Below are 23,398 nucleotides of genomic sequence, written 5' to 3'. Positions count from 1 at the left end.
CACACATTTTAGTAAAACAGGACCAAACTTCCTTAAATCATTCCACAGTTATAAAAGACAGGTATCACTAAAGAATGTTCTCCGTGTGTGTGTGTGGATAGACTTATACATCGTCTGTCTGTCTATCTATCTATCTATCTATCTATCTATCTATCTATGTATCAATCAAACTACCTATCAGGTTATTAGGGGTTTTTTTAGGTTTATGAAATACAGTATGACATTGAAGCAAAGAATTTAAGGGGGTAAGGCAATAGAGAATCACAAGAGGCAAGCAGACACACACACACACACACACACACACACACACACACACACAACTGACCACAGGTTGCGGACGGGATGGTCGGTAGTTGTGGTTTTTAAAACCGCGCGCTGTCCTTGAAACGGAGGCCGCACACAGCTCCATTAGATACAGATCCAGTGCTCTTGATCTATTATTTACAAAGAAAAACCCTTCACTGCTTAAGTGCCCCCTTCCACTTCAGCTTTCCATTTCAACAGCATCAAACAACTTACGGGGGTGGGGGTGGGGGGTACACACAAGATACAACAACTTGTGTTCATCACAACGTCCACGCAAGTCAAAATTCCACTTGGATGGGGGAAAATTTTTAGAATAAGCTGAACACAGGGTGTCGGCTAAATGACAAACGAGAGGTCTGCTCTGAAAAACGGATTGTCATTTTCCAACAGGCAATAAGGGGGTTTTACAGTCATTCTCTAAGAGGTATTTCTACTGGGAAAAAAAACGGGGAAATTTTCAGGAAAATCATTTTTCCCTCCAGGATGTGAACAGAGTGTTTTCCAAACGTATATTTGGTATGGAATCCCTTAATTATCGAGTCTGCTCTTTGAGTCAAACTGCATTCGATCTAATTAGTACGCTCAGATCTCACCTCCATGCTGAACTTTAAACTCTCTGAAGCCAATTAAAAACTATTTAAATGAATATTAAAAGGATTCCTGTGATCATTTCTGACATGAGAGAAAACATGCTTTTCAGCAAAAAATGGGTTTACACAGCATGCCTACATTTCACAAAATATTTGAATTGAGTTTTTGCATTTAATCTGTCTATGACCCTTCTTCAATGCCACCGTCCGATTCTCTTCCTTGGCTGTTTTATCATCCTTGTTCAGGCATCTCTGCCACCAATACAGTTTTAACTACAATTAGAACTGTTTTATTATTCAGTGCTCTTCAAGTTTTCGATAACTTATTAAGATTTACTGGATGGTACCCATTTCCCACTTTCATTTGGATGCGCTGTTGAGGGCAGCACACCTGGCTATATACCAGTAAAAGTTGGAATTGGAAAAAAAAATTTTTTTCTTAGCAATTTCCAGTTTGATGAGGCAAAGCATACTACCACCACAGTCAACATACAGCAAGTTAAATGCACGCTCTCTCCCTCTACGTCCAGGCCTTGAAATAGCTTTTTGAGAATTAATAAATTATTCTGTTTGCTTAGGAAATTAAATGCTCCCATGCAAAGCCGTTACAATTAACACCACTAAATGTGTTAGGTTATACTAAAGAAATCCTCACAGCATAATTATATCAATGAGTCATTTAACTCACATATATTAATTCAATTTATCTTCATTTAGCACTGTGCGGACTGATGGATTGTCATCATTAGAAATGACAAAATTCCACACTGGAAGAAAACACAGACCTGCTAAGGCTACAACCTCTCCCAAGACCACACATCATTGCCTCCACGAAGGGTGCCCCCAAGGAATCGAGGGATGTATCCTCCACCAAGGACCAAACAGTCAGGGCTTCTGATCAGGACGAGAAAGAGTATCAACCAGAATCTCTGGAACCTACATACCAGTGTCAATAAAGAAAATTCCCATACAGAAATCACAATGGTAATGTGTCCTAAGAACAGGAAGCATTATATATTTTTGGTATTAGAGAGAAACTGTCTAAAATACTCCTTGGGAAAATGCTACACAACAAATACCATTTCCCCAATCATGCAACCTATTGATTAAACATTTCTGATTTTTAAAAAACGAAGAAAAAAAGGAAAGAAGGAAGGAACGAACGAACGAATGAACGAACGAACGAACCAAAGCAAACATATTAACTAAGAGAGCTCAGCTGGGGATACCATCAATAAAGACAGACATTAACGAGCAAAGCAATTCCAGGACTGTTCATCGGGATTTCCTTCTGAAAACTCATAGGATTAGAGAGGTCATGATTAAAATTTTAAGAACTATTGAGACCATATTTGACCTGTAACAGCTGAGGATCAAGCTAAACCCACCCTGATGGCCATCCTCGATTTTGAAAAGTGGAATCATGGTGGGAAATTCAAGGCTAAGTGACTGGCTTTGCATTTGATTCTTAAAAGGCTGATTTTTAGATTTAACATCTTAAAATATCGGACTCAATTATTTAGTTCACTCTTCCTCTTAAAAAGAGATCCCTGGCCCAAGGGAAGCAGAAATCTTTGGGTTTAAGATGCCCAAGATGGTATTATTTATCTCCAGCTTCTCTAATTCGGACAGTGGGGAATGAAGGAAATTAATTTTAGTTTTTTTAAATGCTGGTGGGAAAGGAGAGAGACCACAAAGCTCCCTGGGACTAGCACTGTGTGCAAGGACTAACAAGAATGAAGGGTCACAGGTTCTAAAGGGGACACACCTCCTTTCTCAAGACTACGTTGCCAGCCACACAGAGGCCCCTTGAAGAGAACTCATCAACCCAGCCATTGCATCCAGCCCAGGTCAGACTTCCTTAGAAGGGAGGATGCCCTGTTCCCTCTGATTCATGTCTTCTTGGCCACTGACCAGTTAAGCAAGTACTGGGGGGCAAAAACTAAATAAGCACATCAAGCTTTCATAAGTTAGAAGTTGTTGATCTGGTCAAAATTAAAACATGCCAAAATAACACACTTACTGGGATTTTTGCATTCATTTGCTAAAAAAGGGCTAGCTCTCCACATCTCCTCCACCCAACTGCAGAGAGGGATGCTTAAGAACTCACAAGCTGTCAGGGTTTCACGGACTTGACAAGGCAGACCTGCACGGCCAGGGCTTGGGATGGTTTCCGGTTATAGAACCAAAAGACTCCTGTCACCCAGGAGGCCCCTAATTAAGTACTGCTGCAGCAATATGACAAAAATAAGGGAATCTGCTTTGCAGAGAACTGGGACTCTCTGCTAGAACCAAGAGTTGAAATCAACAAATGAACTGGAAAGGGAAGAAGTCATTTTCTCAATAGCAATGACACGTTGAAACTTACCAGAAAAGCTTAAAAGCCTGATAAAGGAAAAAGTCTTTAAAAAAAAAAAAAAAAAAAAAAAAAAAAAAAAGAGGAGGAAGAGAAGAGGGTCGAAATATATGGACCTCCCTTTATCACCTCATATGCTTAAAATACATGTACTGCTCACCTCTGGACAAAGACAGCCTTCCATCAAAACATTAGAGGGGAGAGGAAGAGGACAGTAGAGGCCAGCGTGAGCCTCTGAAATCCACTGGTTTTCATTAACAAATAAATGATGTTTTCGTGGACTTTGAACCTTTGCTTTTCACAGCAAGTTTAGCAACAGTGCCAGGGAAAGTCACCCAAACCCAGTAAGTGGATTTAAACTCTACGAAGTAAGCATGGAGACTTGCCGTGCCCTTTACAACACGTGTGTGGTTTTTGAGACGTTAAGGTGCACAACACGCTCAAGCCCCAAACTGCTGCTGTAGGTAATTAATTACAGGGCTAAGGGGAGGGGATTTTAAAGGAGGGCAAACCCTGCAGAGCCCTTCAAGTCACTTACTGGATGCTGATAATTTCACCCCTGACCCCATACTGGTGCTGGATGCCAAGGAAGAAAGGGGTGTGTGTGTGTGTGTGTGTGTGTGTGTGTGTGTGTGTGTGTGAACATACCTAGCCCTTACACTGACAAGATAGCTTTTTACAGACAAGACAGCCTCTTCCTCTTTCCTAAGCAACTTGTAAACACACCCAGAGGCTAACATACAATGGGCACAGCCAACAAATAATAAAGTAACATTGAATTATGTCATGCCTCCGCCACAGCTACGCCCATTGGCCGTCTCCGGGAGCACTGAGCCAATGTCCCTGCCAGGGTGCAGTGCAGAGCGCGGTCTTGCTCCTCAGCATTAGGCACAGATGGAAAGCATGTTGCAATCGCTGCCTAAAGCAGACTGTGAAACTGGTTTCAAATGCAACCAAGCATCTTCCTACAGTCTGGACTGCGGTGTTATTTTTTCAAAACCATCTTGTTTTCGTCTAGCACCTTTCTTCAAGGAAGTTTAGGAGGGACTATTTCCCCTAATCAAATAAAGCCTTACAATGACAACAGCCTCATTTTACAGACGGAGAAACATACACGCTCAGAGGATTTAGGAGATTTAGGAGATTCGAGATTAGATGGTTAGTAACTTTAGCAAATGGAAAAGAGGAAGAGAAACCATTGCTGCCATTGTCATGAACAGAGACCTCTTCCCTACATTCTCTCCTTCAGGAGTTACTCACTGATTTAATAAATACTGATTCCCTGTCTATTTCATGTTCTAGGCACTACAGAGAAGTCAGTGAACCAACACAGAGAAGTCCTCGCCTTCGGGGAGCTTATAATCCAGAAGGCAACTATGATTTACAACTGTCAAAGAGCTAACAGATGCATTCCTGGACTACCTTGATGGTATTTGTATCATCCAGTCAAAGTCAATGTCCAACAGAAACCAGTTCTGTGTAACTACCCAGGCCAATGTTCAACTCCAATGACTCTGCCCCCTGAAAAATATAATTGAAAAGCTTGCTTTACATGCTAGAGAAGAAGCACAAGTTTTTCATCACTCCTTTTCTGTAGGTTTAAAACAATCCCAAATACCAAATTATGCTGTCAAATCATGGTGAGATGAACAGCTATTTGCACTGGAGGTCAGAGAACATCACAGGCTGAGGAAACGTGGTGTTAACAATCAGATGGTGTGTTTTTCACGCCATCCATAACTTGAGCTGTTGGCTATTTTGTTTGACCCATACAGTTGGCTAAATTAGTCCATGCTTGGGACAGAAACACCACTGGCACTCAGGGAACAATCCCGAATGCCAATTAATACTAATTTGGATTTCTTCTCTTTGACCCAATACATAGCATGGGCTTTCTTGTACTTCCGTACTTAATTCCAGCACTATCTGAACTACATCTCCTCAAACTACTGCCGTGGACTCTTAACATTTTTAGCTGATTTTCCAACTATAAATCAGATAAAATAAATAGATCTTGAGGTCAAGAGTCAGCAATTAGAATCTACTTCACCCTTCACTGTAATTTCGGGGCAGCCAAGCTTATAAGAAGAGCTTCCTTTACCCAAAATGTGTGTATATTACATGGTTACCATCATGGCTTAAGTATGAATATACAGAACAAATTAAGCACCAGGATAAGAAATGCCTGTTGTAGGAATTTATATATAAAAACATTACCACTGTACACACTTTATATTAGCCAGTTTGACAATAAATTATATTAAAAAAAAAAAAACACAAAAAAAAAAACATTACTACTGGAATACCTTTAAGGGGAAATTTTTTTCTTAAAAAACAAAAACAAAAAACCCTCCAAAAGACAATTCCAAAATCTTTCAAATAACATATTGGGATCATAAATTCTTTAAATACAGTTTCTAAAACTGGTTTTTTTTTTTTTTTTTTTACAACCGTCAGGCTGTGATGGGCTGATGAAAAAGGTATCTAGACCCAGTATAACAACTGAAAGTTCATTTTTATCTAAAGGGAAACATTTTTCTAAAAACGCACACTTCACTCAGGCAACATAGAGATCCAAAAGAATTGATTCCTCTAAAAGAATTTCTTAAATTCTTAAATTTCTTAAATTGTGGGGAAGAAGCCCACAATTAAAATGCTTGCTTTAAAATGAGGAGAAGACTAGGGGCGCCAGGGTGGCTCAGTTGGTTAAGCGTCTGACGTTGGCTCAGGTCATAATCTCACAGCCTTGTGAGTTCGAGCCCCGCATCGGGCTCTGTGCTGACAGCTCAGAGCCTGGAGCCTGCTTCGGATTCTGTGTCTCCCTCTCTCTCTGCCCCTCCCCTGCTCATGCTCTGTCTCTCTCTCTCTCTCAAAAATAAATAAGCATTTAAAAAAAGTCAATAAAATGAGAAAACTAAAGTTTTTAATGTTTTCCCACCTGTCTCCTTAGTGGCTTCAACAGATGTACTTTTAAAGCGTAAGAACAGCAAAACTAATTTCTGCGTGAAATTTGCTACAACGTCAAGCAAGAGTCACTTTTTAAAAGATCTATAACAGGGGCGCCTGGGTGGCGCAGTCGGTTAAGCGTCCGACTTCAGCCAGGTCACGATCTCGCGGTCCGTGAGTTCGAGCCCCGCGTCAGGCTCTGGGCTGATGGCTCAGAGCCTGGAGCCTGCTTCTGATTCTGTGTCTCCCTCTCTCTCTGCCCCTCCCCCATTCATGCTCTGTCTCTCTCTGTCCCAAAAATAAATTAAAAAAAAAAAAAATTAAAAGATCTATAACATAGTATATACCTTCTTTCTTTTTAAGCTTTTTTTTTTAAGTTTATTTATTTATTTTGAGAGCAAGAGAGGCAGGGAGGGGCAGAGAGAGAGAGAGAGAGAGAGAGAGAGGAGACAGAGAAAGAGAGAATCCCAAGCAGGCTCTGCACACTCAGTGCAGAGCCTGACATGGGGCTCAAACTCACAAATCGAGAGATCATAACCTGAGCCGAAATCAAGAGTCAGACACTTAATGGACTGAGCCACCCAGGCGCCCCAAATAGTATATACATTCTGATGTAAACCACTGTTTAATTAAAATATCAAAATTACCAGAGTGACAGGTAAAAACCAGCAAAACGAACTAAACATATACTGTGCGTCACAAGACAGACGATGGATGCGTTGCATGGAAGTCTCTACTTTAACTAGAGCTGTCTGGGGGCTTAACTTTCTAGCCCTGGAGCGCTAGGATGCCTAAGTTGGGTCTCCAGCCCTCCCTACGCATCTCTTTTAAATTGCACAGCGCTCACTCCTCAATGCTGATACCAGTCTCTATTTTTCCTGAGGCTGGTAAAACTGAGGCTCCCGGGGAATACATCCATCTCCCCTGGGCAGCACCGTAAGTGGTGCAGTCTGAATCTGTACTTCCTCTTTCCAGCCCCAAGACTAAATCCCCTCCAAAGCAATACTACCCGGCAGAGGCAGGATGGAAATGTGCCAGCACAGCAGTTGGAAAGCAGGAAGTACCTGCTCCCGCCCCTGACGGACACATCAGGTGCCTGCACGCGTCTGTGGGTGCGTGTAAAACCACCGTGTCGGTTGGGATTGCAGTGGCTCCCGTCACTGACCGAGGGGACAGGTGGCAGGTATGTTGCAGCACAACTAGTACAGATAAACCCTCAATAGCCTATCTGCCTTCGGATTTTTTAAATACAACAGAGGCCAAATGCTACGATGAAGATCAGAAGTGCCTCTGAATGACCGGCTGGCAAGAGGCAAGTTGCACAAAAAAGTCACTGGCAGGGAACTGGGAGAGTCTGTCATGCCTAAGGTGGAAGGAGTGATTTTTTTAACAAATGTTTTTAACTGGATGCCTGGAGGAAAACAGCCACCTCCCTGCAGAAATGACGGCTGGGCCTATGGCAGGCAGCATCCAGCAGAAAAGGCCCACATTCAGATGCACCCAGGGGGCAGCATGTGTATACAGTAGGGGGCTCTGCAGTGCTTCCTTGCCCAGCCCTATGACTGGGTTGGGGCGGGGCGTTCAGATGCACCCAGGGGGCAGCATGTGTATACAGTAGGGGGCTCTGCAGTGCTTCCTTGCCCAGCCCCATGACTGGGTTGGGGCGGCGAGGGTGGGGGGGGGGGGGGAGCAGATTCCTTGGGGATAACACAAACCTAGAAAAGCAGTCAGTGTGGTGGCCACACTGATGCCTGGAGGTCTCCAAAGTCTTCCTCCTTTTCTTATTACTGAGAAACAATGGCATCTCTATGCCCTCAATGGCTTCCGTGTGAGCCCCTCCCCCCCACAATGGCCCCATTCAATCCCCCACCAAGAGTGATTGCCCCAAGTTTAACGGCTGGTGTTAGGAGAGCACCCGATACAAAAGGAGGTGTTTCCAGGTTCAGTGAACACTTAACTTCCATTCATCAGAGAAGGAACAAAAGCGAATCCCCCCCTTTTACCTCGCGCAGGGCAGAGGCTGGGCTCTGCCATCCCCACCAAAACGCACCCTTTTTCTGGTGGGGGTGGGGACCACATTGTGTTTTCAGGTTCATAGTGCAAACAAGGTTCCTGATTGTTCCTACCTTCACCGCCAATACATTTGCATAAAAATGGATTCTTTTGCCCCTAAGAAGAGCCAAGAGGAAGCTGAGCCAAGAGCCTCAGGAGGGGACCCGTGAGGGCAAAGAGAGAAAACGGTTCCCAAACGGCAACCAGCAAGGTCAGTAGATGAACCTTAAATTATACTTTGGAATCATTATTAGGAAAATAGCCCACCCCTTTCTTTGCTTTAAATTTTTATTAGGTTTTATTGCTGTTCTTATTAAGGAACCTAGTGTTTACTTTGTATAATTGTTATAATTACGAAGTACTCCTGCTAACTTGGCCAGTATAGGCTACTAAAGGAACACCATTTGACATAACCCAAAGTGTTACTTCCCTAACTGCAAGTGATTGATATACCTTGATCTTGACCACAGATTTCTATAGGGATCTTGGGTATCAGTCAACAGCCCTGATTTACTAGTTGGTCATAGGGCTCAACAATTTTTTTTTTTTTTTGGACCTGTAGAGTTTACATGAAGTACTAAGACTCGAAATAGCACAAATCATCCCTCCCTTCTCAGTGAGACACCCACCCACCCCTCTACCCAGCCAAGCTGGATTAGTCATACTAAACATAGCCCATTCCCAACCAACTCTTCAAGCTTTGGCAGGCCTAGCCCAGCTGACATTCCAGGCCCAGTTTAACATTACATAACAAGAGTTTCCCCTCCCATCATGGGCTGCAAGTCAAAACAAACCTGCTGAACTCGGAAGCAAGGTACCAGCTCATGCCCCAGTTACAGGACATGGGACCACATGGGGTAGAAGAGAGCTCTCAGCGAAAACTTAAAAGTCACGGGTGAAGTGAATCTGTTCTTATTGTGGTCAACTCAGTCATACTTTGAGTTCAAGTACTGGAGATCCCCAACCTAGACGCTTTCCAAGTTTTATCACACAGTGTTGGTATCAGACTTGTTTTCAATGAATCATTTTCACACATTTCTGTGCGTGACTTTTTAACAAAAATCCAGAAAGCAACACTCTGAAAGAATCCCCAAGTACCAGTCCTCTGGGAAAGGTGGTAGGATTATACAGGAGAATACAATTCCCTGCCAAAGAGTCGCTGTCCCTCCAGCATTCAAAACACAAATGAACGGTAAGATCTGATTTCCCATGTATTGCTAAAGCACATTCACTGCTGGAAAAGTTTCCAATACTCTCTATGTGTGAGCTACAGCTCACCTCTTCCTAGTTAACTTCCAACAGAAAATTCTTTTAGTACGTGATCAACACCATCATGAACGAGCCTCTGGATCATCATTATGCCAACACCCAGAGCATCCCAGAAAATGAGGATTTCCCAAATGGAAATCAAGCGAATTCCTAACGAACGTGCGTAACTTCAACACACCAATCTAGAAAGAGCTTCAAATCAATGGCACTTGACAGGAGTGGTTCACAAAGTCAAACTACCTTGAACCAGAGGTCACAGAATGGAAAGAGAAAAGCCAAGAGGACCCGATTCTAGTCTTGACGCCTGACCATATGACGTTCTGGCAGCCATCTCCTCCCTCCGGGCCTCAGCTTCCCAGGTTTACAGAAAGGACTGGACGAACAGGCAGGTTTGATTACCAGAGACCTCTCACAATCCTAAAATCTTATAACTGATTCTACCAACCCACCCACCCTGACCACAGTGAACAAAGTACTCTCTGGTTGGGGTTACATGCACCAGGAATTGTTTGTGCCAATATGTTAAGCCACTCGGGTCCACTTCTCTGACCTGACTTATTTCGGTTGTCTGGCACTGGCATCCCAGGCCCGTGTATACAATGACCTCACCAAGAGCTCACTACCTGTTTGGTAACACTCAACGTGTTATTATCTCCTTACCCACAAGACAGTCCCAGTCAATCTCCTTAGATCACCTTTATTATTATTATTTTTAATTCTGGAGACCACATCTTTTCTTAATAAACCAGGAGCCAAATTAAAAACATTGATCCCAGAGCATGGAGGGCTGTTGGCCCTATTCTAAATAGCTCCAGCTTACCGTGCTTTTAGAATTATCTTTCTTTCCCCTCCTTCTAAACTGTTAAAGACTAGAACGCTCAGACGCTGATCCGTTTGGAGCCCACAGAGGATGTGTCCCACAGACAGGCGTACATAGATCTTTGTGGTTGGAGGAGAGGCAGAGCAGAGACTTGATGTTGAACGAGCAAGAACAAAAACATGGTGAGAAATCCCATTAGGGGGACAAAATGGAGGAGTGAAGGCGGGAAGTGAGGAGTGAAGAAGCAGAAAAATGGGTCTGGCAGCATCTAAGCTATGCATGGTAACTCTCCAAACTCCAAAGGCAGGCTTGTCCACAAAACTCCCTCTTTAACGTGGCTTTCTTTGGCAGCCTCACTACCAAGCCCATTCACACCAACATGGAGGGATCCAACCACTGCGGGAGTTCTGATTTCTCCAGGGGGCTCTGGAGGCAGCGTCTTCTGATGATGCTTCAGAAAGGAGCAGACCTCAGGATGGACTCAAGCCATCTGCTCCTACCCTTATCCCCAGCACCAGAATGGCGCCTGCCTCATCAGCAGTGTTCACTGCCATCATGCTAAATGGGCCCAGGCTGTCCCAAGAGCTGGTGTCTCTGTTGTGTTATCCCGAGAGTCCACAAGACCTGTCTTTCAGGCTTTTTCATAATTTGTGTGCACAAGCAGTAGAGGCCTGTCCTACAGACTCAAGTGAACGGCCTTTATGCCAGCTGTCAGAAGTCCGATGTCTGAGTAAGTGGGGGCTGAAATCCCTGCTTCACGCCATTACTTCCGGACCCGCTTTAATCCTCATCGGCCAAGGTAGAGAGATGATACCGCCTTGTCTACCTTAGAACCTGGCCTGGGAACCAAGCCCCCAGCCAACCGGAAGAGTAGAATAAGCATTCCCGGAGTGTCACCCGATATTGCCAAAGATAGGGCCAGATCGTCAGGCACTGTAAAAAACCAGAAGTGGGGCTCAATAATGCCGAGACATTCGAGATTAAGTTGAAAGGGGGGCTTACGATGTATTTTGCAGGCTGTCTGCAAGTCCATTAAGACACTGTACCCTTTGTCCTAAAATTATAGGCTACTGTATACTGTACTGTGGTATCACCAAAAAAAATTACTCTGAATGCCTTGCCCTGAAAGGGATAAAGAAGAGGCCGGGCGATGGTAGCATTAGGGGTAGAATCTTAACTTCTAAGCGTTTTCCCCCAGTGCTGCTTGCTCTATGCCCCTCCCTGGTGTCCAGATGACATCTATTAAATTCAGGCACTGCTCCACAAGGGATCTTGGCCTCTGGCTAGAAGAATAGCATCAAAATATTGCTTGCTAACAACCCATAAATTTAAACAATCAGGATGGCAAGAGGAGGTTGCCTGGGAATCATCATAGAAGAGAAGTCAAAAGCAATGTGGTTTCAAATGGGACACACAGACAGACACCCCTCCAGCAGGCTGTTCCTTCCTTCACAAAGGCAAATCCTTAGGCTCCCACGAGGATTAGGAAATCATCTCTTCACTCATGTGACCACTTACAGTCTTGAAACTCCAAGGAAGGTTTGGGCGGAGATGGGAGGGGGTGAAGGATCTCCAAAGAACAGCACGTCTGACTTGACTGAAGGCATCAACTCAGTTGACCCATGGCCCATCCTCAATGTTGGGAAGGGTGTGAGTGAGGGGAACAACACAGATACTCAAGGGCACCGATGTCATTCAATGCACACAAGTGGGGAGCAGCTTGAATAATCAGAGTACAGTCCTGGAGTCCCAGGGACACTGAGACCTGGGAAAGTCTCTTGACCTGGGAAGAGGCCTGGCTCACTCCCACTACCACGGTGCCGTCTACATGATGGACTTTTCCTCTGCCTCCTAACTAGCCCACCATCATGGGGAGTGGAATGCGGCAGAAAGGACCACACGCTGCGCAAAATATATGCTTTATGCTCTGGTCCTCACACCCACTCACACAGAAGACATACCATTAATAAGGACCAAAAAATGTGGGCTTCCTCCCAGAGCCACCTTGTACGGAACCCCTCCCGTCCTCAGCAATCCCCTTTACCATTATTTGGTTCTGCGTCCTGACAAAGGAGGAGGTGAAAAACACGGGCTCCTCAGCATTTACACATCGAAAGCCCGCTCGGCAAAAATAAACTTTCCTCTTGCAAGACCTGTTTTAATCATTCCACCAAATGGCCTGATTTTTTTTCCCTTCATTTGCGGGATCCCGGCAATTTTTTACCGTGGGTGGTAACAAGAGTCTAACTGTTTCTAATTATTTAAAAAACAAAGCCACACACACAAAACCAAACAAAACAAAAAGCGAGGCTGCCAATTGCCAAGAGACTCAGAAGCCACAACTTCCGGTAATAAAGACTTTTCTTTCCAACTATCATAAACCGGCGTATCTGGAGAGCATCTGTGTGTCTGCTCAATGCCTCCCGTCCATGACGGGGGTGCGCTGGGCCTATGCACATGTTCTAGAACAGAGGGAGCCGGCATGAGAGGGAGGTGAGCCCCTCGCCTTTGCAAACATATGAAGACTCAGCCTTCAAGCCCCAGCCCTAACCAGGCAGCGGAACCATGGACACGTTCTTTTTGAAAATTGTGTGCCGCGATTTCCCTCTCTTGAACCATGAGGAAGACAGTACCAACCTGGTGGAAGAGTTGAGTTAACAGATGAAAACCACTTCGGCCAGAGCTGCTCTATAGGAAGCACTCAATAAGCTACCGCTACCTTATTTATATATAAAATGGGAAGGGAACAGCGTTAGTTTTTCTCTCATGGGGTAGCTGTGAGGGCAAAACAAGAATATTCTGAAACCCTGGAGCCGATGCCCCGAAGGACTGCAATTTCTAACAAATGGTGGGGAGTATTAATACTAAACCACACCCCCCCACCAGGGGGCGAGTTCTTTCTTCCCACCAAAGAGATGCATTAAAAAATACCCACTGAGAATTAATAAGGAAGAGCTAACGTCGACAGATGTTTACCAGGTTCCACATACGCCATCTGCCTTACATACGTAGATTCACTGAAATCTCCCACGAAATGAAGGTAGATACAAAATGGGAAAACTTAGACCCCTCGGTGGGCTTCAGGAAGATGCGTGTGGTCATTCAGCTGGCCAGTCGCAAAGCCAGAGTTTGAATTCATGCAGTCTCCACCCCAGGCTCCTGATCGTTTCATTACAATCTCTGCAATAACTACCACCAAGTACCGAAACAACGTTCTCTCGTCTTTTGAGGCAAGAGATCTCATCCGAAACAGCCTTGCGAGAATTACAGTTTTATCATTAAACCTGAAAGCCAGACTAACAAGTGGATCGTTTTCAGGGAGAGGAAATCCGATGGGAAGACTGTGCTATTAAAAACCCAGGAGGAGGGGTGCCTGGGTGGCTCAGTCGGTTGAGCGTCCGACTTCGGCTCAGGTCATTATCTCGAGGTCCGTGAGTTCGAGCCCCGCGTCGGGCTCTGGGCTGACTGCTCAGAGCCTGGAGCCTGTTTCAGATTCTGTGTCTCCCTCTCTCTCTGACCCTCCCCCGTTCATGCTCTGTCTCTCTCTGTCTCAAAAATAAATAAGCGTTTAAAAAAAAAAAAAAAATTAAAAAAAAAAAACAAAAAAAAACCCAGAAGGAGGAGATCGACACTGAAGAAGGCAGGAATTTCTCTGGGCTAACTTGAACCTCCATTTCCGCAAAACGGCCCTGTTCCACTCAACATGCAAAGAGAAACCAGTACAATCCTCCACTGTCCAACCTGGCTTTCTACCCCACTTGTTAATCATGCCTTGAGGGGGGCAGTAAGTTTAACTTCAGACAGTCAATTCGGTTAATGGAATTCTAAGCCCATCAGTTTTCAGCTGGGAGGATGAGAGAACCTTTCACTGTGTTTCTCTAAAGCAAATATTTAGTGCTTTCATCTTTTAGCGCCCTAACAGGAGATCTGTCACCCAAATAAAAAAAATAAATAAACCTTCTCATGTGGGTGTTTGTAGAAATGGTACCACGTCTCCAACGTCAATCAGACAAACGGCGAGGACTTTCAGAGAGGAGCTGAGCTTTCTGCGTGCTCTTCTAGAAGCAAGTTGGAGAGTTGTGGCACCGGGCCCCGTGCTTACCCTTGCACCACGGGGGAAAATAATGTCGCTGCCGCCTGTCTCGAGTCCTCTATCAGTGCAATCCGGATGCAGAAATGCAACTTGCTTCTACCCTGCTGTACTCCTCTTGTTCTGCCGAGGTACCCAGGCTTGTGTTGCTTTGCTTCGTGCGTGTTGTTGCTCTTGTCTTCCTTAAATGGAAACCATTCATTCTTCTCCCACTTGGAAGTCATTCCTCTACAGGAATCTGCTGCCCGACAATGAAAGTTTCTTATCAGCAAAACTCGCTCGTCTTAGCTGAATCATCAATGCCCTGAATCTACCAAACTCTTCAGCCTGGCAAGCGAGAGACTGGGAGGAGGGGTGCGGAGCCAGGCAAGTTGGGTTACTTTTGTAGAAGGCAGTTAGAATCCTTTTTCCCGATTCCGGGGGGGTTTAGATGCCAGAAAGCCAGAAGGAGAGTTACGACTGTGTTTCTGGATGTCTCTCCCCCCTACAATTTCTGCTTTCTGCACCGGGTCACTGTTTCCACTTCTCAACTGGCTGCAGTGGCAGGTTTCCAAGTAATTACAAAGACGGGAATTAGATGACACAACAATTTACATGTGTACGATCGCTTGTACCTTCCCCAGCAGAATCCACGGCAAAGGCGTCATCTGCTGTCCAGTCAAGTGTGACCCTCTGAGCGGGGCACCTTTGAGGTCACCTCTGCTCATTTCTCAAGGGGATGACAGGCACTCGCACAGGATCCTCATCACATACATGTCCCTGCAGTGCCCTTTCCCCTAGGAAAGCATTAGCTCTGAACCACCATGGCCTCGCCATGCACGCCCCTGCTCACGCCCCTGCTTGTCCCAGAACCTGGGACATACCACTGATCACGAAAGCACCTCAAAATCCCTGGTTTCACCTAAGTAATGGCATAAGTGAGGACAGCCTGGGAGAACCACGCTGGGCCACCAAAATCTACAGAAAACACACCATCTTCATTTTACACATTATGCCTAAACCTTGACAATCTGTCCCGACATCTGCGAAAGAGTAATATAGAAAATTCAAGGCGGAATATTCCAGAAGTTGTTTCATATCACATTGCCGTCTATACTGGTGGCAATAACGTACATCCTTTATCCTTGATTGATTTTTTTTTTCCCCTTTGGTCACTGTCAAACTTAGCTTGAATTCCCCTAAATCCACGAGGTGGCCCAAAGCATACTGGGTACATGCCCAAGAAGAGCCAGTATAAAAGCCAGAAAATCCCACCAAGACTTGTCAATAACTAACAAGCTCACAAGCAAGGCACCACGGTTACGTCTCGTTTCCCGAAGCAGGCACAAAGACCAGAGCAGAGATTCTGATAACCGACGGCGGAAAACGCACGTCTCCAAGAGAGAGACGAAGCAAGTCAATGCTGCCTTTCAAATGGTACAAATGGTCACACTAAACCCCACGTCTCCTGTGACACACCTCCAGCAGATGGGTGTGTATAAGGCAATGGAGCCCTTCTGTATCCTGATGGCAGCGGTGGTAATACAGATTCACGCGGAAATTCACAAAACTATATACAGACCGAAAGAAAAGTCGATGTTGTCGGATGACAGATTTTAAAATACGGTTGACCCTTGAACAACCAGAGCGGGGAGGCATCCGGAAAACCAACCCCACATCGTCAAAAATCCAAATGTAGGGGGCGCCTGGGCGGCTCAGTTGGTTAAGCATCCGACCCTTGATTTCGGCTCAGGTCATGAGCCCGCTTGGGATTCTCTCTCTCCCTCTCTCTCTCTGCCCCTCCCCCAACTCATACCCTCTCCCCCATTAAATAAACAGTTAAGAAAAATCCATCTGTAACTTTGTCTTCCTCCAAACTTAACTACTAATAGCCTATCGTTGACCAAAAGCCTTACAGATAACATAAACTATCAATTAACACGTATTCTATATTTTATATGTCACATGTCTTATATACTATACTCTTACAATAAAGGAAGCTACAAAAGAGAAGACATTACTTAAAAAATTGTGAGAAAGGAGTGCCTGGGTGGCTCAGTAGGTTAAGCATATGACTTTGGCTCAGGTCACGAACGCACGGTTTGTGAGTTCGAGCCCCGCGTCGATCTGAAGCCCTGCTTCAGATTCTGTGTCTCCCTCTCTGTCTCTGCCCCACCCTGCCTTGTGTTCTCTCTCAAAAACAAACAGGATAACTATTTTTAAAAACAGAAAAGAAAAGAAAGTTGTGAGGAAGAGGAAGTACATTTGTAGTCCTGTACTGGACCCATCCAAAAAAAATCCACCTGTAAGTGGACCCATGCGGTTCAAACCCACGTTGTTCACGGGTCAGCTGTGTGTGTGTCTGTCTATGCGTCTGCGTTTATTTATTTATTTACTTACTTGTTTTTAAAACCTACATCTCAAAAGAACCTTGGTCACCAGACCTAAAATCAGGGGCACAAAAGCGTACGTAGTAAGCGCCAGACTGAAAAATGGACAGTTGCAGGTGGCCCAATCAAGCAGAACTGCAATGAGGAAAGGCCAGCACGGGAACCCGATCTGAGTACGCGTTGCCGTCCAAAGCAGGGCAGGGCCAAGGAGAAAGGAGGTCCCGTTCCGTTTAGGAGCAAACACAGCCGCGCATCAGGACAGCCGCAGGCCCAGAGATGCCCCACTTCCCTTCGGAACCACACGCTTTTCTGAAGCCCGCGGAAGATGCGACAAGCGATCTTCTCCTCCTCCGCTCACCTCCAGCCATCTTTCTCACATGTTCTGGAAAAAGCGGCCAGAGGAAAGAAACATCCGAGCGACGGAGCTGTGAACAACCAACAGACTGGATGTCTTTCCGGGCGGTCACAAATGTTGTCTACTTTCTGCTGGAGGGGCTCCTCATTTCGCAGGAAGAGGGGCCCTGTCACCTGTCACCCTGGCTCCCGGAGAACCACCGGGCCTGCCAGAAACCCCAGCGTGGCGAGCCAGGCCTAGCAGCAATGATCGAAAGCTCCCCGATCCCTCCGCCCCGGCCCCATAGCTCATGTTCCGTCCCACGTCCTCTCCCGCCAGCTCTGTTTTCCTAAGCAGCAAGAGGCCACGGCCGGGGTGCGGGGCTGCGGTGCAGGGGCTCCGACAGAGCCTGGCAGACACGGTGGCCGGCAGGGCGGGGAAATACACCGAGTAGGGCAGCCGCACACCTTCCGTCACCCCGATTCCCCCCCCCCACCTCCCCTGCTTCTCTCCTTCTTTCTCTGGTGACTTTAGTTCCTTCCCACGGGAGAAGGAACGGACTCTCCCAAACAGAAACCTTCACTGTGGGCACAAGCAGTCCTCTTCTTCGACCTTCCCAGAGAAAGGCGGCCCAGCAGACGGCGCGCTCGCACTGGCTGGCATGGCCCCAGACACGTGCGTGAGCACACAGACAGGCGCACGGGCCCCGGGAGGTTTCTAGCAAAGTTGAGAACTCCGTGGCTGTGCAAAGGCCACCTCCTTCCTCATTTTCAGCTCCAGCAGAGGGGGCCAGCGACTGATGGGAGAGGACCGCCACGGAAGGGACGGCCAGCACCTGAACCTGGCCCCACCGAGGATCCTAGGCCACTTCTATCACCTTCCTCCCGGCAGCAAACCAAAACAGGGCGGGGACATCTTTCACTACTGCCTTTTTTTAACGCAACAGGCTTGAAAGGGGACTTTCGGAGATGTGATGGAGAAAGCTGGCAGCATGTGAAATGAAGGAGGGAAAACGATCTATTTCCTGGTATTGCCTCTTGCTAAGCTCCCAGCAGCTGAGGGAATTAATACCTTTTGAATAAGGTGCAGAGGACTGGCCTGGTAAGGAAGGATGAAAACTGAGATCTCCTACTCTGCTTACCTGACAATAATTGCCCAATAAAAATGAATAAACGCAGCTCCGGAGTCTGGGCTGAAATACGGTTCCTATCTGTTCTTTCAAGTCCACGCATCTACCTCAGTGACGTCACTAAAGACGCCAAAAGCAGCACTCTGAGAAACAGAGAGATCACGGCAGACAGACAGACACACAGACTGATGTGACAGGTAAGGTCACAACCACTAGTGTAAAGCATCCACTCCCTCTCTTCAGCTGCCGACCGAGTCATTTGATGGAGGGGGAAACGTGTTAAGGAATAAAAAAAAAAAAACCTGAAGGCTAATTTCAACTCTCCCTTGACACAGTTTAGCCCTTTAAAAAGTGATCTGCTGCCTCGCAGAATTACAAAAGGGGAGGACCCAACACAATAAACCGTGCGGGTGATAACATATCACGCATCAAAAGCCAAGTCTTCTCTATTAATGACCTTTGTCACATGGGATGCAAAGAAAACATGTGACTCACAGGAATAGGGGAAAGGAGGCAGTCACAAAGATAAGAGCCGTGATACAGCCTGGGGCGTCCCAGCGGATGTGAGGCGGCCCGAGAGGTGGGGACGCAGGGCAGGGGACACTCACACCTTTCACACGGGCGAGCTCCTCAGAGGCCCTCCGTGTGCTCGGTGTGCCTGGGCTTCCAACTTTGTAGACCAGCCTCACCGGGCGGGAGGAAGTAAGAAGTGAAAAGAACAGCATTCACAGCCTGCGGTCCAAAGAATGGCAAACACGTGGGGAATAGGGCCTGGAATGATCCTTTCCCGCTCTGGGCCTATTTTCCCTGTGCAAGTTGTGTCCAAGCTGGGTCAATCACGTAGGAAGCAGGCTACATCATGATGTGCTGGGAATGGGATTCCACTGAGGCATTAGGGATCCCAAGTTGGGCACGACAGTGTCCATTTCTACGACTGAGGAGACTAACGGGTAGAGGAAATCAACGCACTCATTGAACCTTCCAAGAATTCAACGGGACGCTTTGCGAGTAGAGAATGAGAGCAAGAGGAAATAACACAATAGTGTGGGTGGTCCCACTAGCGATCCCACCCTGGGAACGAATCTGGCTGGGGGGGATCTTGCTGGTGCACTGGCACAGAATGGTCCACGGCCGTATGCACGAAGCTACGGGTCCCACGCATCATGAGGGCATTATGGAATGTCTGGACTCATTTTGCCTTGTCATTTCCAACTCACATCCGCTCCCGCCTGTGATGCAACTGCCCTGTAACAGTGGAATTTTAGAGACAGTCTGTTTGCACTGGGGCCATGACGAAGCACACTGAGGGAAACCCACGTCTTGAATGGACAACCATGAAAAGTTTTACAGAGAGTCTCCACTGCACACATCACACTCAGGAAGGTGTCTCCATCGCCAGAGATGTAAAATAAACAGAAAACAATTGCACACAGTATGAGGTGAGGCCCGTCTGTGATTTTTAAAACACACCTTTTGCAAGAATGGAAGGACGTCTGTCACAATATTAACTTGGCCTTTGAGAGGTACTTGAACTGTTTTCTCACTGCTTCTCTATGTCGTCAGGAGTAAGACGACAACTTAAACATTCTAGCTTAACAGAATGCTTGCAAAGTTGCAATGCAGAGACTTATAAAACAAATACTTACTTCCCTTCTAATGTACTTTGTTATGTAAATCCAGATTTTCCATACATAACATGTATTGAAAGATAGAGTACGAAGGAAATGAAGCAGTATCTACATTTGTTTCAGTGACTAATAAGCAAAAATAAAACTTCAGCTGTGATGCCCCGCTTTTTAGAAATCAGACATATAATAAGCCACAGATTTATAGGATGTGGTCTAATAAACCTAAGAAAAGTTTCATTTCCTCCTCGCCAAAATGGTTCACTCCCTGTCTATGTGACTAGCTTTGCAAAGTTAGCAGACGTCTTTTTTTTTGTTAAATGTGTAAATTGAGAGATTTAACGAGCACCGACAATAATGTGCCCCCCTGAATACACGCGCGCGCGCGCACACACACACACACACACACTCACACACACACTCCCTCCCTCCCATATCCTTAAATATGAAATAAAAATAGCCTCCACACTAGCAAAAAGGTAGGTTACCCAAAACACCAAAAGGGACAGCGTTTGCCATCTTGTTAATCCAACCACTGATCAGGAAAAATTTACACGACCCCCGAAAAGGGGGAAGCAGGGAATAAGGGAAGGATTCAGACAAAGAACTTTTTAAAAGGTTGCTTGCCAGCATTTCCGTGAAAACAGCATTAACTTAGCAATTACGGGAAAAAACACTCTTTCTTATCTGAACGCACTTATGCCATGGGTCCCGCCCTATTATGGTCACTATGAGACATGTTAATAGCCCCAATGTAATGACTGTGTATGTGAATAGCTAACTAGAAAGAAGTGACTCATGCCGGCCCAGGTGAATATTGATTTTCTTAGTCATAATTACTCAGTTGGTCTACCAACTTTAATTCTCTGGAGGGGAGGGCTCAAGGGATAGACTCCAGCCGCCTTGTAAGAAAAGACAGGGAAGGGACAACGGAAGTTAAGTATGGCTGGGGTACAAAGTATCCTGCGTGTGGCACTGGTGAATGCCACAAAGTCACCCGATGTGACTGTGAATGTCCTGAATCAAAAGCTTCCTCCCAGCCCCTGAGAGGGGAGAGTGTTGAATAGTACCCAACACATCTTCGTTAGCAAGTGGAGGATGGTTGGTATCCTCCCCTGAACCGTGTGCCGTTGCCATGGTCCCCATTTAACAGCAGTTTTAAGGCTACGCCCCTGGGCCGTGTGCTCCTCAGCAGTTGCTATACTTCCCTGTGGCTCACTTGCAAAAGGGGATCACAGCATCTCCCTCTCAGGGTTGTCGGCGGGTCCTAGGTTACTGGAAGCTCAGTGCTTACAGGAAGCGCCGGGCCCATAGGGGGCGCTGTGTTGCATCTCACTCTGATCAGTACTTCCAGGGATCCTGGTAGCTGCCCCTGGCGAAGCAGGCGAGGCTGGTCTGCCACCCCCATCCCCTTTTACAGACACACGGAGCGTGTCACAGTGGGGTGAAGCCCCTTGCCAACAGAGGTGAGGGAAGGCTGGACTCAATCCTATGAGAGAGAGAGGACACACGTGAGCTAGGGCAGAGAGAGGGGGGAGAGAGAATCCCACAAGGGAGAGAGAGAGAGAGAGAGAGAGAGAAGCGGGACTCATCAGAAGCGGGCCCGAACTCATGAACCATGAGGTCATGACCTGAGCCAAAGTCAGATGCTTAACCGACTAAGCCACCCAGGCGCCCCCTACTTCTGACTCTACTCTGGCGTGGGTTCTGCTGTGCTAACCCAGAGCCACCTGGAGCACAGCCACGCTGGGATTTCTCTATCCCACTGCAAATCCTGAAGTAGTAAGCACTGTAAATAATACCTAAGTAGCTGCCGTGAAAACGTCCACAGCAAAGCAAGCCCATCGCATGGACACACTTACTCCTAGAACCTTGCCGAGTGTTTGTGCTGGTCGCCAGCAACTCTGGCCAAGCCCCACTTTGTACGCTTCCGCTCACTGGATGCTCACAGCAGCCCCTGTGTGACCCCCCCCCCCTTCACTGGCAGAGAAACTGAGGCACAGAGCAGCTACGTGACTTGCCCAAGTCCCCACAGCCCATGAGGGGGCGTCTGCGTGTCTGGCCTATTCCCGATTTAGGGATTTAGACCCAATGCTGGAAGCGGGGCATATCAGGGCTTCCCCCAGAAGAGGTTTCTGTGTCCTGAGGGCAAAGCGGAGACATGAACGCAGTCGCTGGCCTCAGAGATCTCGAGTTATAAGGAAGAAACCCAGTCTTTCTGTTTCATTTTCCTCATACTCAAAATGGGTGCCTAGTTCTCCTTTATCTGCCTCGTAACTCTGACCAAAGATTAATGAGTTACCATTTGCCAGGCCGCGGGGGCAGGAATAACTATACGTGCGGTGTGTGGCCTTATCCTGCAGGGTCAGAATGGACAGCCGGCTGCACTTGTTAAAACCTGGGCCAGGGAGGGGCTGCTGAGAAAAGGCTTCGCTCAGGCCATGGGCTGGTGCACACAGAGGGAGGCCTCCCTGTCCTGTCACACCCAGACCCAGTAAAGAACACGGGCCTTACGTGGTCACCGGCCCAGGAAATTGGAGTGCAGGCACCATCGTGGGTGGAGAAGAGGGCGTTTCCAAAGAGACCAGGAACATCTTCAGTTTTGTTTACATCTGGCCAAAGCGGGGGCCATCACATAGGAAGATTTTCACTGGACACTAACACACCGAGTTACTAACCAGAGTCAGGACACGTTGCGGTGCACGGAAGCACCCTCGGTGTCGCCTCAAGTGGGAAGAAGATACAAAAGCGTAAACAAAGTATGATTCCAATCCTGTGGAACACTTTTAAAGTTTCGACACAGGGATGACGGGGAAGAAACACAGGCAAATATTAAGGGATTATAAATGGGTAAAAAGACGGTGGGTGTGCACATTTTCTTCTCTATGTTTCTCCACATGTTTTCAGTTCTCTTAAAGGGCTGCCTACTACTTCTTACATGAAAACAAGCTGGTGAGGATGAACGAGTACACCTTTTCTCTCGCTGAAGGCAAGACGTGTGTACCCGTGTTACATATTACTCTACGCCTAGGCCTGTTCCCTGTCCCCGGAGTCCCAGCGCCCAGCACAGCCCCCAGCACATAGTAGGTGTGCTGTAACTGTTTTTTAAAAGATAGACGTTTCACTAATTGGCTCTTAAATATTCACTTTTCTTAAACAAAACAAAACAAAACAAAACCTAGCATTAATACAAAATCATTTGCCATTCAGGTCTCAAGAGTTACTTAAAATTTTTTTATCTGCATTGACTTCTGCTTTTCTGAGAACGAAAGCATGTTCTACATGGTCTTTATGCTTTGAGACTACTAATTTGAAGGGAACTGTCACTCCCAAGCACGGAGCAATATGGGGTATTGACATAGTATTGAATTATTTAAAAGAAATTAACAATGCTTCCTGTCCTTGGACAAGCGCGGCTGCGAGGAAAGCCATTCACAGCTGCCTCAGGAAGGTATCACTCGCTGCAGAGGACTGAGCATTTCTCAGCGCCCTGAATTCTACAAGAAAATCCT

At 46.4% G+C, this 23,398-nt stretch overlaps 1 protein-coding gene across 49 annotated transcripts in view; it reads right to left on the bottom strand.

Annotated features, from left to right (window-relative positions):
* The window catches only part of TCF7L2 (transcription factor 7 like 2), a 202,310-nt gene that overhangs the window by 51,956 nt on the left and 126,956 nt on the right, over positions 1-23,398 (bottom strand). The gene's annotated exons all lie outside the window — the stretch shown is intronic.

This window comes from Leopardus geoffroyi, chromosome D2 (assembly GCF_018350155.1).
Source record: "Leopardus geoffroyi isolate Oge1 chromosome D2, O.geoffroyi_Oge1_pat1.0, whole genome shotgun sequence".
Lineage (NCBI taxonomy): Eukaryota > Metazoa > Chordata > Mammalia > Carnivora > Felidae > Leopardus > Leopardus geoffroyi.
Note: the sequence above shows the minus strand (reverse complement) of the source record. Positions and strands in the feature narration are given on the sequence as shown.